Consider the following 14,183-nt stretch of genomic DNA (forward strand, 5'->3'; position numbering starts at 1 on the left):
CATTGGTAGATTTTCTTGACATGAATCACAGACTCTTTACAACTTCTACTCCTTGCTTTTGGATCTGTCCTTTGCCAAGCAGAGTATTTCTTGAGCACACAGTAGACCATCAAACATTTGAAGTCACTTTAAATTTCCCTCCACCCTTGTATCTTCTATTTTCCAGAGGAAATAGTTTTAGTCTCTTCAAATGATCATCATATGAATAGACTCAGGATTCTTCATCAGCCCATTGCTTTTCTCTGGGTACTCTGAAGCTTATCAAACTCCTTCTGAAATTATGGTGCCCAGAACTTTATACAGAGTTCCAGATAAGGTTTGATATAGAGTACAATGATACCATCATTTCCAAATTCCTAAAAGCCCTTGCTTAATATTGCTTAAGGCCACATTAACCTTTGTGGATGTACATCACCATGCTAACTCTTACTAAATTTTGAGCATTCTAATGTACTATTAATGCCCCCCATTAAATTATTAAGTGTAAGACTTTAAATTTATCCCTATTGAATTTCATCTTATTAGACATAATGCAATAGACTGTCAACATCCTTTGGAATCTTCACTCCACTGTACAATATATTATCTATCTTTTTCATATTTCAGTCATCTTCAGATCTGATTTCTATGTTATCGATGATTTTATTCAAGTCATCATTCAAATATTAAGTAGCATAGGACCAAACACAAACCCCTCCGAGAAATTTACTGCAGACATATTGTCAGGTAAACAATAAATCTTTTTACATCTGATTTTTGAGGGTCATGATGCAACTAATTCAGAATCTTTCAAGTTTTATTATTATCTATTTCACATCTATCTTCTCCTCAAGAAAATCATTAGAGTCTTTATCAGAAGTTTTGCTAAATTCTAATTAAAATTCATCTATCTCACCCTCCTCACCTATTATTTTACAATTCTGTCAAAAAAAAGTAATTGAAGTAAGGAATGGGTTATTCTTAATTAAGACATATGAACTCTTTATCATTCATCAGTTTCATCCTTGATGTTCACTGATCTCCTTTCTAATGATCTATTCTAGAATTTCCTCTGAAATAAAAATAAAATTCATTGATGTATAGTTTATAGACTCAACATACTTATTTGTTTTAATAGAAACATTTACTTTCATCGGATCACATTTCCCATTTTCCAGTGTCTTTCAAGTATTAATATTGGTAATTTAGCAATCACATCTGCCAGGACTCTCTGTACCTAAAATAATATTTTATTTTGGTTCTAGGTTTTAAATCAATAAAGGTGCTCACTCTCTTACTCTTTATGTTGAATATACATATTTTTTCTTAGTCAATGTTGATTGTCATTACCAGAGCAAAGGAAATCCTCCTTCAAAGAGGAAAATAAAAATAAAATAAGAAAAGGACAGTTCAACTTAGGAAATTCAAGTTCGTATTTTGACTTTTTGGCTTAATTAGCTGAATGTCTTCACTAAATCATTTCTTCTCTAGGGCCTGGTCTCACTATAAAATGAAAGGCTTAGAATAGTTCTAACATTTAATGGTTCTATAACCATGAATTCTAGACATAGAACACTCAAAGATCATAGAAGATCATCCTTTATCACTTGAGATATAACATTTGAGCCTAATACTCTTTTTCCATAAGAGGATTTCAAGAGTAAAGCCCTCTGCCTCTGGATTTATCAATTTAGTCATTGCTACAAATGTCAGGTTTGAAATTTAACCTATTAATCAAAATTGAAGCAATTTATTTTCAGCTAAGTGGTCACTTCTACTTAGTATCAACCTGAGGGCAGATGCCTCATCATCTTAGCCATTTGCATTGATCATTAATGGACACATGGAGGGAAAAGATACTTTTGGCAGGCAGCTGAGACTGGCAGGCAGTCAGGATCAGTCTCTAAGGATTATTTCAGAGATGTACTTACAAAATCCATAACTTTTCTTCCCTTCTCAAGACCATGATATTGCCACTGAGTTAGATGAATTTCTGTGTAAAGGGAAACCGTGAATAGAGTGCTGGTCTTAGAGTCAGGAGGAATTGAACTAAAATCTGGCCTCAGAGACTTAGTACCTATGTTACCCTGGACTAGTCACTTACCCCTGCTTACCTCATTTCCCTTGGTTGTAAAGTATCCATTTTTTGATGACTCTAAACCAAATGATCCCCATGATAGGTAATTAATTTCTGATTATATTATGTACAAAGGCAGGAAAGGTAGATTGCCTTTTTCTTATGGAGGACCTCAAACACTAGTATCAGGAGTTTATACTTTATCTTCTAGGAAATGGGGAAAGTATTGATTTTTTAAAAGACTGAAAGAATAATCATACTTTTGGTCACTGAGATACCTGAAAAATTGTGGAGAATGAGACATTGGAGGGATAGAAAAGAAAAAGTATTACTTTGATTTTGTCAAAAGGGATGAGAATAAAGACTACAAAAATAATCTAGTGAAAGTGACTGATTCTTTGGAAAATTATAGGACAGTTTGTTAAAGTGTTAGAGATAATAAGAAAGTGGTCATCACAGGCATTGGTGATATAATATCACTTCAAAAAAGTCATGATGAATATGATTAATATAGATTCATGATTCATGGAAAGACTTACATTAATTTATGCAGACTGAAGTAAAAATAGAGCCAATACAAACATATCCAATGACAATGACATTGGAAAAGGAAAGAACATTGCTACAAAACAGTAAAAAATGAACATTAATCACAAAGAATAAGGTATTTTCTTTCCCAGAAGAGGATATATAAGAAGACATTTCCCTATTTCTTTGCAGATCTAAGTGGTCCTCAAGTAAGGAATATTGCAAATATTGTCAGGCTTTTAAAAATGTTGATTGGTTTTGTTGGTCTTTCCCCCTTCTTCCTGCTTTGATTTAAAAAAAAAAATCTTGGGTACAAAGTTTGAGAAGTATAAAGAATAAAGTATAAAGAAGTATAAAGAGAAGTATAAATAATACTGAGGGAGATTTTCAATGTATGCAAAAGGTATAAATAAAATATAATTTAAATATTAATAAATATGCACATAAATATTATCAATATATTGCTAAAAGAATTATTACACCAAACTTTTCCCCCACCTTTTGGACAAGGTTATTAAACTGGTAGATAAGGAGATTGAATATTCCCTAGTTTTGATCAAAGTGTTTGATAAAGTATCTGATTTATTCTTACAGAAAAAAATGGAGAGATATGGGCTAACCAATAACAGAATTAGATGGATTTGAAATTGGTTGAATGTTTAGACTCAAATATTTAATTGCTTAATTTGTTTACAGTTGTATATGGAATGTCCCAGGGAGCTATGGTTAGCTTTGTGCTGTTTTAACATTTTTATCAACAATCAGTGACTTGGATGAAGGCAAAGATTCATCACATTTTCAAATTATATCAATTTAGAAGGGATGACTAATAAACTGGATGAAAGATAAAATTTTAAATGGTCTTATGAAACAAGAGGAATGGAATCAAACTTATAAGGTGAAATTTCATTGAGAAAAATGTAACTAACGTCTTATACTTAGAAATAATTCTTTATGTCAGGGTTTCTTTTTTCCTTGAAAAACTATCTGGGGTTCATTTGGTAGAAAATGAATATATATATAAGCACAGTTGGGTTTCCCTAAGGCAAGTATGTATTCTTAGGATAAGGAAGTGATCTTCTTGTAGTACTCTCTCTGTTCAGACAATATCTGAAATAAAATATTCAGTTCCTGATGTCACATTTAGGAAGGAAAATGTCAAAAGGAAGCTAACAACAATTGTGAAAGGCCCTGAGTCCATGTGATATAAAGAATATTTGAATGATCTGGTGTTGTTTGCCTTAGCGTAAAGTCAAGTGGGGGAATGGAAGCTGCCCCTGGTCTTTGAAGTATTGTCCAGTGTGAGAGGAATTAGATTTTTTTTATATTATAGTGCCCAAGGACTATTGGATGGAACAATTGGATGGAAGTTTCAAGAGGCTAATTTATCTGATGTTGGGAAATAAACAAAAGCAAGCAAAAAACAAAACAAAACAAAATCTTCCAACCAATTTTCACAGTACAAAAGAGAAATGGGCTCTTTTAAGAGGTAGTGGGTTCCTCCTCACTGGATGTCTTCAAGTAGAAGCTGGACCATCTCTTGCCAAATAGGATTCACTCTCTTTCATATATAATTTGGACTGAAATCTAGCTGAAGTTCCTTCTGTGGTGGGATCTTGGGTGAGCACTTGGAGCTATAGTAATGGCTGTAGCAGAGTTAGTCTTTCCCCTCTATGACTCACCTGGTTCTTAGAAAGTCTTATGATTTAAAATATAGGAAGGATTGGCTTTGGATCAAGAAGTACAAGGATGAAGTCAGTAACACTTACCTGAGTTCTATCTTCAGAGCACTTCTTTTAATTCCTGAAATTACAGGGGATGTTGTGTTTATATTTTGTTCTTATATTGATTTCAAATTTCAATAATTAAAACAATTTAAATTAGATTTTTATTGTTTTTATTGAATTAAAAAATCCTTACCTTTTGTCTCAGAATCAATACTATGTATTTATTCCAATGCAGAAAAGTGGTAAAGGCTAGGCCCATGTTGGTGAACCTATAGCATGCCTGTGAGAGGGTGCTGGGGCAAGGGAAAGAGAGGACTTCTATCTTCCCTCTCTCCATAAGGGCCTAAAGATATTTCTCACATGATTCACCCCTCTGCCCAGAAGCCCAATGGGAATGCTTCCTGCCTCCCCTGTCTGAGGTAAGTTAGGGGGATTCACAGACAGTTTGAGCATTCTGTCTATAAAGTTTCTAAAAGGTTCATTATCACTAGGTTAGGCAATGAGGATTAAGTGACTTGCCTGAGATGACACAGTTAGGAACATTTAGGAAATGGTTTGAGGTCAAATTTGAACACATGATCTCCCATCTGTAGGCCTCGCTCTCAGTCCACTGAACCACCAAGCTACCCCCACTCCTATTGAATTTTAAACAAATGATAGTAACGTTAAACTTGTTAGTCTAACCCACATTTAAGCTTAGTCCACAACATCTTTTTTAATTCTAAAATTCTGTGATCCCAAATAAATTAATATTGTACTTTTGTGTTAGTAGTCCAATTTTACAGTAACTTTAATAATGGATGGCTTAGGAGATAGATTAGGACAATGAACAACACTATTTAAGGAATCATGTGGGTAAAAAAATAATGTGACTAAAATAAAGTCATTGCAGAGGAAAAAATAATAATTAGTATATACATATATACACAAACATGTTTATGGTTATATGCATGTATGTATATTTTTGAATATAGTTTTACAAGGAACTTATTTTGTAGTAATTCTGTGACAGAGGTAGTCTTTTATTAACTTCATTTTATAGATTAGAAAACTGAATCTCTAAGAGTTTAAGAATTTGCAAAATCATATGACAAGAAAGTTTTGGAGCCAGGATTCAAACCCAGAACTTTCTGACAAATGCATTTAAAAAAAACAAACAAATCTTACCTTCTGCTTTGGAATCAATAGTATGTATTGGTTCCAAGGAAGAAGTGCAGTAAGGACAAAGCAATGGGGGTTAAGTGATATAAAAATTAAATTTTGACTCAATATGAGATTTATAAAAGTGGTTGCCAATTATAAAAAAAAAAAAAAAAACTAGCCTCTAAGTCAAAATAAATGTTAGCAGTTTTTATTTACAAAGATGTAGAGACAGTGAAAGTGAGAAATGTAGGAAGGAGAAAAAGCCTGGACTAGCCTGTCAGCCCTAAGTGCTGCTCTGGTGAAATCCAGCTCAGCCTCCAGCAGAGGCTTCCCCAAGTCCATATCTCCACTTGGATTTCCCCATAGTTTTCAGCCAGAAGTCCTGGTGGTGTCTTTATCCAGAGTTTAACCAATGCATACCTCTTCTTTCAGCTCCAGTTACTCACCCATCAAGTCTCTCGGGTGCAGAATGCTCTAGTCAAGGACAAGTCTAGGATAAAGTGACTGCTTCCAGGAGTCTTCCTCCAGTCTGGCTCACCAATGCAGAATGAATGAATTTGTCCTTAGACTTAGCCTTTTATCCCCCTTTTTCCACATCACTTCCTGTCTCTCCTCCTCTTCACAGAAATCAATTGTAGACTCCCAATTTGCCTAGCATTGCCCAAGGGGGACAGTCCTTGTGGCCTTTGGGGGTATGAACTAGTAAGTGACTTGTGAGATCTCTTAATGGTTGTCTAGGTGCTAAAGAAGGGTACTTTAAGTTTTTTATTTGATTAATTAAATATAGACAAAGGGAGAGTTAATTCCATCTTTATAGTGACTTGCCCAGGGTCACAGAGCTAGGAAGTATATGAGGTCAGATTTGAACCCAATCTACCCCTCTCTCTAGGCCTAGTTTTCAATCCATTGAGCCACTTAACTGTTCTCTGACAAATGAATTAAAAAAAAATACACCATGTCAAAAGTAACCTATCAGAAGTAGCCTATCATTTGCCTATCTTACTTATAATTGCCCATTTAAAAGCTGTAAATTGTCTATAAAATAGAATGATGTCAATTTTAGTATTGTTATTGCTAAACTATTTTCTCAGAATGATTAGTTAATATTTTCAGTCCATTAATTATATTATTGGGCAACTAGATGATGCAGTAGATAAAAGTGATGAAACTGGAATCAGAAAGACTTGAGTTTAAACCTGGCTTCAGATAATTACTAGTTGTGTGATCTTGGGCAAGTCTCAGTTCCCTCATTTGTAAAATGAGCTTTAGAAGGAAATGATGAACCACCGCAATGCCTTCCAAGAAAACTCCAAATGAGGACATGAAGAGTTGGATACAACTGAAAATGACTGAACAACAACCAAAATTGTTCTCAGTTCAAATTAACAAAACACATAACCTTCATAGAAGTGCTTACTTGTCTGCTTTTCACAATCATAAGTCTGTTCATTCTGTTTCCTCATCTTTAAAATGACAAGAATGAAATAGATGACCTCTGAGATTCCTGTGAGCACTGATATCCCATAGCATCAAGTTAAGTGATTCAGTAGTTGTATTGTTATTTCAATACAAATTAAAAAAAGAATGGAACAAACAGTACTGTTGTATACTGTATGGTTTAAGAGTTTCTTCATTTCTAATCACATTGATTTTAGCAGCAGTATTATTATCTATAAATCTATTTATCTATATCTATATCTATATATTTAGAGAAGCCTTTCTAGCCTGGGGTCCATACCAAGTTTATAATACAGTCCCTAGGTAGTTCTTGTCTATGGAGTCAAAGGCTGACAAGAGATGGATTTACACCAAACATAAAATAAAATTAACAAACCATCTTAACTCTTTCTTTAGTGAACTAAAACAGACTTAAACAGTCATTAACAATAGAATAGTTTTGCCTAATTGGTTTTGACTCCTTACAGAAGACACTTTGTTGAAAAATATAGATATATATTTCAGAAAAGGAAGTAGTTCAAAGCACCCAACCTACTAATAGGAATAACATTTTAGAAGACAGAATAGGGGCATCATCTCTATTTGTAAGGAATTATACCTGAACTTAGTGACACATTATGCTGTCTTTAACTAATTAGTGTCTCAGTATAAGGTAATCAGATACTTTTCAAAGTGACAGCTAATTCTACAGAAAGTAAAGGGAGACTCAATTTATTGAGACCTTTATTAGGAAGACTAGTCTAAGTTTAGAATCCTCACTACTGACAGGATCTGAATGCTTTGTACAGAACAGGGACCCTGGGAGGAGGAAAGAATTCCCAGAGGGGTTAAATGGGAAATAGTTGAGTGTCAAATATCAAACACACACATGATCCAATTCACAATTTTTTTCTGATGATCAGCTTGAAAAATGAGGAGTGGAGATATTCTGAGAATGTTTAGAGACCCTCCTGATAGTAGATTACTTTGTTTCCAGTGATGTTATTCAACATTAGTCAAATACCAAAAGCCATGGATGTCTCCAAAAGATATTAAATTATATGGGATGCCATAGTTCCAGGGCTGAAATTCAAGTTTCTTAAGTAAACACAAATCCAAGAGAGAAAGTTATTCTCAGATGTGGGATATGCAGTTATAGCTGAGGTCAGGAATGAATAGGATTATAGAGTTAACTTGGGATTTTTCAGTATAGAGAAAGTATTAAAAAAATACTTATTTTCAAAAGATTACATTTAGAAACCAAAGTAGTTTTATGTGTTGATTTTGGACCAGGTGAATCTTTATTCATCATGGTTCATGTATTAATTAGACAAAATCAAATAAATATGAAGGTATGGACATGATGAAATGCAAATATCATTTTTCCCAAAAAATGCATAAGTCTGAGAATAAGAGCAGCCACAAGACTGATTGAATCTGATTTGCCATGATGCATTAGCACAATTATATATAGGAGAAACAGTGAATTGCCATTTCTTTAGGTCAGGCCAGTTGAACTGGATATTCAGTAGAGAGGCCAAAATGCTCTCTTTAGGTCAATGGACCTCACCCAACTACTATATGCAAAATGGAGGGAATATTCCTGTATTCTTCTATGACATTTTCATTACTTTATGAAATATATGTGCTTGTGTTTTGAATTTTCTAGGTTCAAATATGTTTTAAATACAACAGTATAGGAAAAGGGACTAGTTGTTTAAGTAAATGCTGCCCTGAATTGTTCAATAAAGCAAATAATCACCCTCTATAAAACCATTTTAAAAATGGGTTTGTTTAAATTCATAGTTGTCTAAGTTGATATTTCCCTTTCAAAATAATTTTAATAATGAAAATATCATCCAATATCCAAATGAAGAAAGTACAATGGTATTAGTTGCAGAAAACTTTTAACTACTTTTCCTTGGACTAATTTTAAAAGATCAGATTCAAGCTCTATTTAAATGATCGTACTAGTTGAAAGCTGAACAACTTTGATTAATCAGAGAACAGAAATAGGAACAATAATTAGAAATATCCAAGAAGTTAACTTTTGGTTCACAAGGGGAAACAAAAACCACAAAAACAATCCTAAGAATTAGAATTCTCTGAATGAAAAATGGGCATGACATTGAGTTCCCCATCACTGAAAGTATTCAAGTCAATGCTGGCTGACCAGTTTCTGAAGATGCTGCAGAAGTGACTAGCATGATTGAATTCTGAAGTCCCCTCCCATTCTGAGAATTTGCAATTATGTGATTCTAATATGTTCCCTGACCCTTATTAGCTGTGTGACCTTGTATACAAATTATAAAACTCTGTTGCCCTATTTGTAACATGGATATATAATAACTTGTGGGAAGCTGTGGTATAGTGGTAAGAATACTAATTCTGAAATCAGAAGATCAGAGTTAAGTATTGGTTATGGTACTTTTTATGTGAATGGTCTTGAATAACACATGTAACTTTTTTGAACTTTAGCTTTTCTCTTCTGTAAAAATAGGCATGATAATTTCCTTATAGGGTTATCATGAGGCTGATAGAAGATAATAATTAGCCCTCAAAATGTAGTACTGTCATTTTGCCTCTCATATATATATATATATATATATAAAGAGAGAGGTAGAATATATTTAATAGTATTGGTATTATATCATATATACTATAATTATATATAAATGTATAGATCATGTTGTATATAATGTATTGTATTCCTCAAGTTTATCTAATTTCTCCTTTAAAAATTTAGAGGCTATACCATTTGGTGCATACATATTTAGTAGTGATATTACTTCAATGTTAATAGTGTCTTTTAATAATATGTAATTTCTATCCTTATCTCTTTTAATCAGATGGTTTTTGTTTTAGCTTTGCTGAAATCATGATTGATACTCCTGTTTTTTTTTTTCTTTTAGATGATGCTAGGATTCTATACCCCAATGAGTATGGCTGTTATTCTCCCTCTGGGTCAGTTATTATGAGAGTAAAATTGAAGCATTGCTCATAACAACCCCTATCTTTCTCTCTACTATAATAGTTTTTCATGCCTCTATAGGTGATATAATTTACCCCATTCTATCTCTCCCTTCCATTTTCTCACAGTGCAATCTTTTTTACTTCTTAATTTTTTAAAAATATCATATCATCTAAACAGCTTGATTTCCATATAGTCTGGAAAGACGTCCAAGAAATAATGTGGAATGAAATGACCAGAATCAAAAGAACATTGTACACAGAGACTGAAACATTGTGGGACAATCACATGTAATCTACTTTGCTACTAATAACAATGCAATGATCCAGGATAATTCTGAAGGACTTATGAGAAAGAATGCTATCCAAGTCAAGAGAGAAAACTGTGGAAAAAGAAACATAAAAGAAAACATTTAATTTTTCACTTCTTTATATATATTTCACTTATAATATAAGTAGGGCTTTGTTTTTTAAAAGATTATTACAAAAATGAATATGTGTCTTAGAGGGAGAATTGGGTGTGATATAATTGAGGAAATCCAAAGAAGTTAAACCAGGAAGTAAGCAATGAAAGAGGCTGAATCTTGGGCCCCTTCCCTCTCCACTTCCTGTCCTCTGCTCACTAAGCAAGCTTAATGGAGATTTCCTCACAGAAGGTAAATCAAATTTCTCCCTCTAATAACAACAACCCTTTAGACTAAATTCTTTAGTTAAAGGATCTTTTATTTTTTTGGGGGGGGAAGGGAATAATGGTTAGGCTAGGAAGGAGGAAAAAAGGGATCCCTAAATTAAATTTGTAACACTGACTGAAAGCTTTGAAAGTTAATCCTTTCCAATGAAACAAAAAGATCTTCCTCCGAGGGAAGAAATAACAGCAAACACTGCTATGAATCTTTTGGGAAAGACAGATTTCTTCAGCCCCAATTAGAGATAGAAAAAGGATGATTAGAGAGGATGAAATGCTGTCTTCAGACCCCTTTCCACTGAAAGAGAAGTGAAAAGTGAAGCTCAGAATAGTTGGCATTCCAACTGACTTTCCTTTCTCCAACCTTCCATGGAACTCTCTCTCTCTCCCTTCCCTTGATGATCTGGTTTTTCTGTGTTCTGAGCTCTCCTTGCTTTGCAGATTCATTTTCTTTTGTCTTTTCTCAAATTTCTCCAATCACATATGGATATAGGTATTGAGTGATAATATGTATAACCCAGTGGAATTGCTTGGTCATTCTGGGAGAGGGGAGGGGAGACGGAGAGGAAAAGAACATGAATCATGTGACCATGGAAAAATACTCAAATAAAAAAATTAAATGCTAAAAAATATATCATCCTAATAAGCTTACTTCCCCACCCTCTATGTATACTACTTATAACTGCTTTCTTATTCTTTAATGTGGAGGCAGCTAAGTTCTGTGTAATCTTGAGTATATGTCCATGGTATTTGAAAGATTTCTTTCTGGATGCTTGTAGTATTTTCTCCCTTGCTTGGAGGACTCTTGAATTTATCTATTCTATTCTTCAGCTGTCATTTGAGGATTTCTTTCTGGAGGTCATCTGTGGATCCTTTCCATTTCTATTTTATACTCTTGTTCAAGAATATCCTGGCAGTTTTCTTTGATACTTTCTTGTATTACAATGTCCAGGCTTTTTTTTTTCTTTTTTCATGGCTTTCTGGGAGTCCAATCTTTATTAAATTGTCTCTCTTGGATCTATTTACCAGATCATTTGTTTTTTTTTAAGAAGATATTTCATGTTTTCTTCTGACTTTTTAAATTTTGTTTTATTGTTTCTTGATGTCTTATTGAGTCATTAGCTTCTAGTTGCCCAATTCTAATTTTTTTAAGAATTGATTTTCTTCTATCAGCTTTTGAGCCCCTTTTTTCATTTGACTCATTTCTTCTTCCATGCTTTCATTTCTCTTCTCTATTTTTCCATTGCCTTTTTAAATTTATTTTTGAAATATTTTTAAAGTCTTCTAAAATCTAAGTTCAATCTATATTTTTATTTGGGGATTTTGTGTGTGTTTGTTTTGTTTTCACTGTCCCTTTCTGTGTTTGTGCCTTGTTCTTTGTCTATAAAAATGATCTATGGTTAGGTTTTTTTTTTATGTTTGCTCATTTTCCCAGCCTTTTTCTTGAATAGGGCACTTTGTTAAACTTCAGTTCTTTAGTAAATTAGGTGAACACAGAATAGTATACATGTCAGACCATTAGGAAGGGAAAGATTTTAAAAGCAAGCAAGACTTAGAGTCACAAAATGTAAAATAAATAATTTTGACTACATCAAATTAAAAAGTTTTTGTACAAACAAAACCAATGTAACTAAAATCAGAAGGGAAGCAACAAATTGGGAAACAATCTTCATAAAAACCTCTGACAAAGTTTAATTACTCAAATTTACAAAGAGCTTAATCAAATGTACAAAAAATCAAGCTATTCTCCAATTGATAAATGGGCAAGGGACATGAACAGGCAGTTCTCAGCCAAAGACATCAAAACTATTAATAAGCACATGAAAAAGTGTTCTACATCTCTTATAATCAGATAGATGCAAATCAAAACAACTCTGAGGGATTACCTCACATCTAGCAGATTGGCTAACATGACAGCTATGGAAAGTAATGAATGCTGGGGGGATGTGGCAATGTAGGGACACTAACTCATTGCTGGTGGAGTTGTGAATTGATCCAACCATTCTGGAGGACAATTTGGAACTATGCCCAAAGGGCGATAAAAGTCTGTCTGCCCTTTGATCCAGCCATAGCACTGCTGGGTTTGTACCCCAAAGAGATAATAAGGAAAAAGACTTGTGCAGGAATATTCATAGCTGCGTTCTTTGTGATGGCCAAAAATTGGAAAATGAGGGGATGCCCTTCAATTGGAAAATGGCTGAACAAATTGTGGTATATGTTGATGATGGAATACTATTGTGCTAAAAGGAATAATAAAGTGGAGGAATTTCAGGGAGACTGGAACAACCTCCAGGAAGTGATGCAGAGCGAAAGGAGCAGAACCAGGAAAACATTGTACACAGAGACTGATACATTGTGGTATAATCGAAGGTAATGGACTTCTCCATTAGTGACAATGCAGTGTCCCTGAACAATCTGCAGGGATCTAAAAAACACTAACCACAAGCAGAGGATAAACTGTGGGAGTAAAAACATGGATAAAATTCAACTGCTTGACTGCAGGGGTGGAGGGGATATGACTGAGGAGAGACTCTAAATGAATACTCTAATGCAAATACCAACAACAGGGAAATGGGTTCGAGTCAAGAACACATGTGAACCCCAGTGGAATTGCTCGTCGGCTATGGGAGAGGTAGTGGGAGGGGGGAGAAGGGAAGAAAAGAAAATTATCTTTGTTTCCAATGAATAATGTTTGGAAATGACCAAATAAAACAATGTTTAAAAATATTCAAAAATAAAATAAAATAAACATACTGGGTTTCAGTTCCTTTCTACAAGCCCAGGCTAGAACTCTTAATCTTGCTTTGGGACCACACAGATCAAGCTAAGCAGCATAGACTGTGCTGGCCTGAAATTCTGGACTTTATGGCAGGTTTGCTTAGGACTTTAAGAGTTGTGTGTTGAATTGGATCACTATTGGCCTAGCCAGGATTTCAGGGTCTGGATGGTGGCTGTACCCACATTAAGAACCTTGAACAGTAAATGCAGGATGGTGGTAGGGAATTTTGGTTGGCTGGCTCCTTATCATATCCTTCTACTGACCTTGCTCCTCTCTCACCCCTGTGCCCCAGATGCTCTCTGTCTACCTTTCAAGTCATTCTCTTCATGAAAGCTGTTTCACTCTCTCTCCTTGTTTCTTTCATTTCTGTATTGATTTTGTGGCATTATTTTAAGATTGGTTGGGGAGGATTCTCCTTTTGGTTTACAGTTTTCTTGTTTCAACTCTGCCATCTTGACTCTGCCCTCCAGAGGTTGGGTTTATATAAATTTCAATGACCATCTACTCTGAAGACATGGAGTATTTTTGAAAACCCTTATATCAGTAGGGGGAAGCTAGATGGCTCAGTGGTTTGAGGGGCAGGCTTTAAATTTTACCTCAGATAATTTCCTACCTGTGTGACCCTTGACAATTCCCTTAACCTCAATTGCCTAGCCCTTACTTCTCTTTTGCCTTGGAAGTAATCAATAACAAGTATTAATTTTAAGATTGGAGATAAGAGATGTTTTTTTAATTTATGAGGTGAGGGATTTTTGTCTCACTGATGAAACACATGGATTCTTGAAAAATTGAAATACAGTATCATCATGGTGAGGAATGACCACTTATATACCAGGAAGTGTCCAATTTAGTCAGGTA

Source organism: Monodelphis domestica, chromosome 2, assembly GCF_027887165.1.
Source record: "Monodelphis domestica isolate mMonDom1 chromosome 2, mMonDom1.pri, whole genome shotgun sequence".
NCBI classification, from domain to species: domain Eukaryota; kingdom Metazoa; phylum Chordata; class Mammalia; order Didelphimorphia; family Didelphidae; genus Monodelphis; species Monodelphis domestica.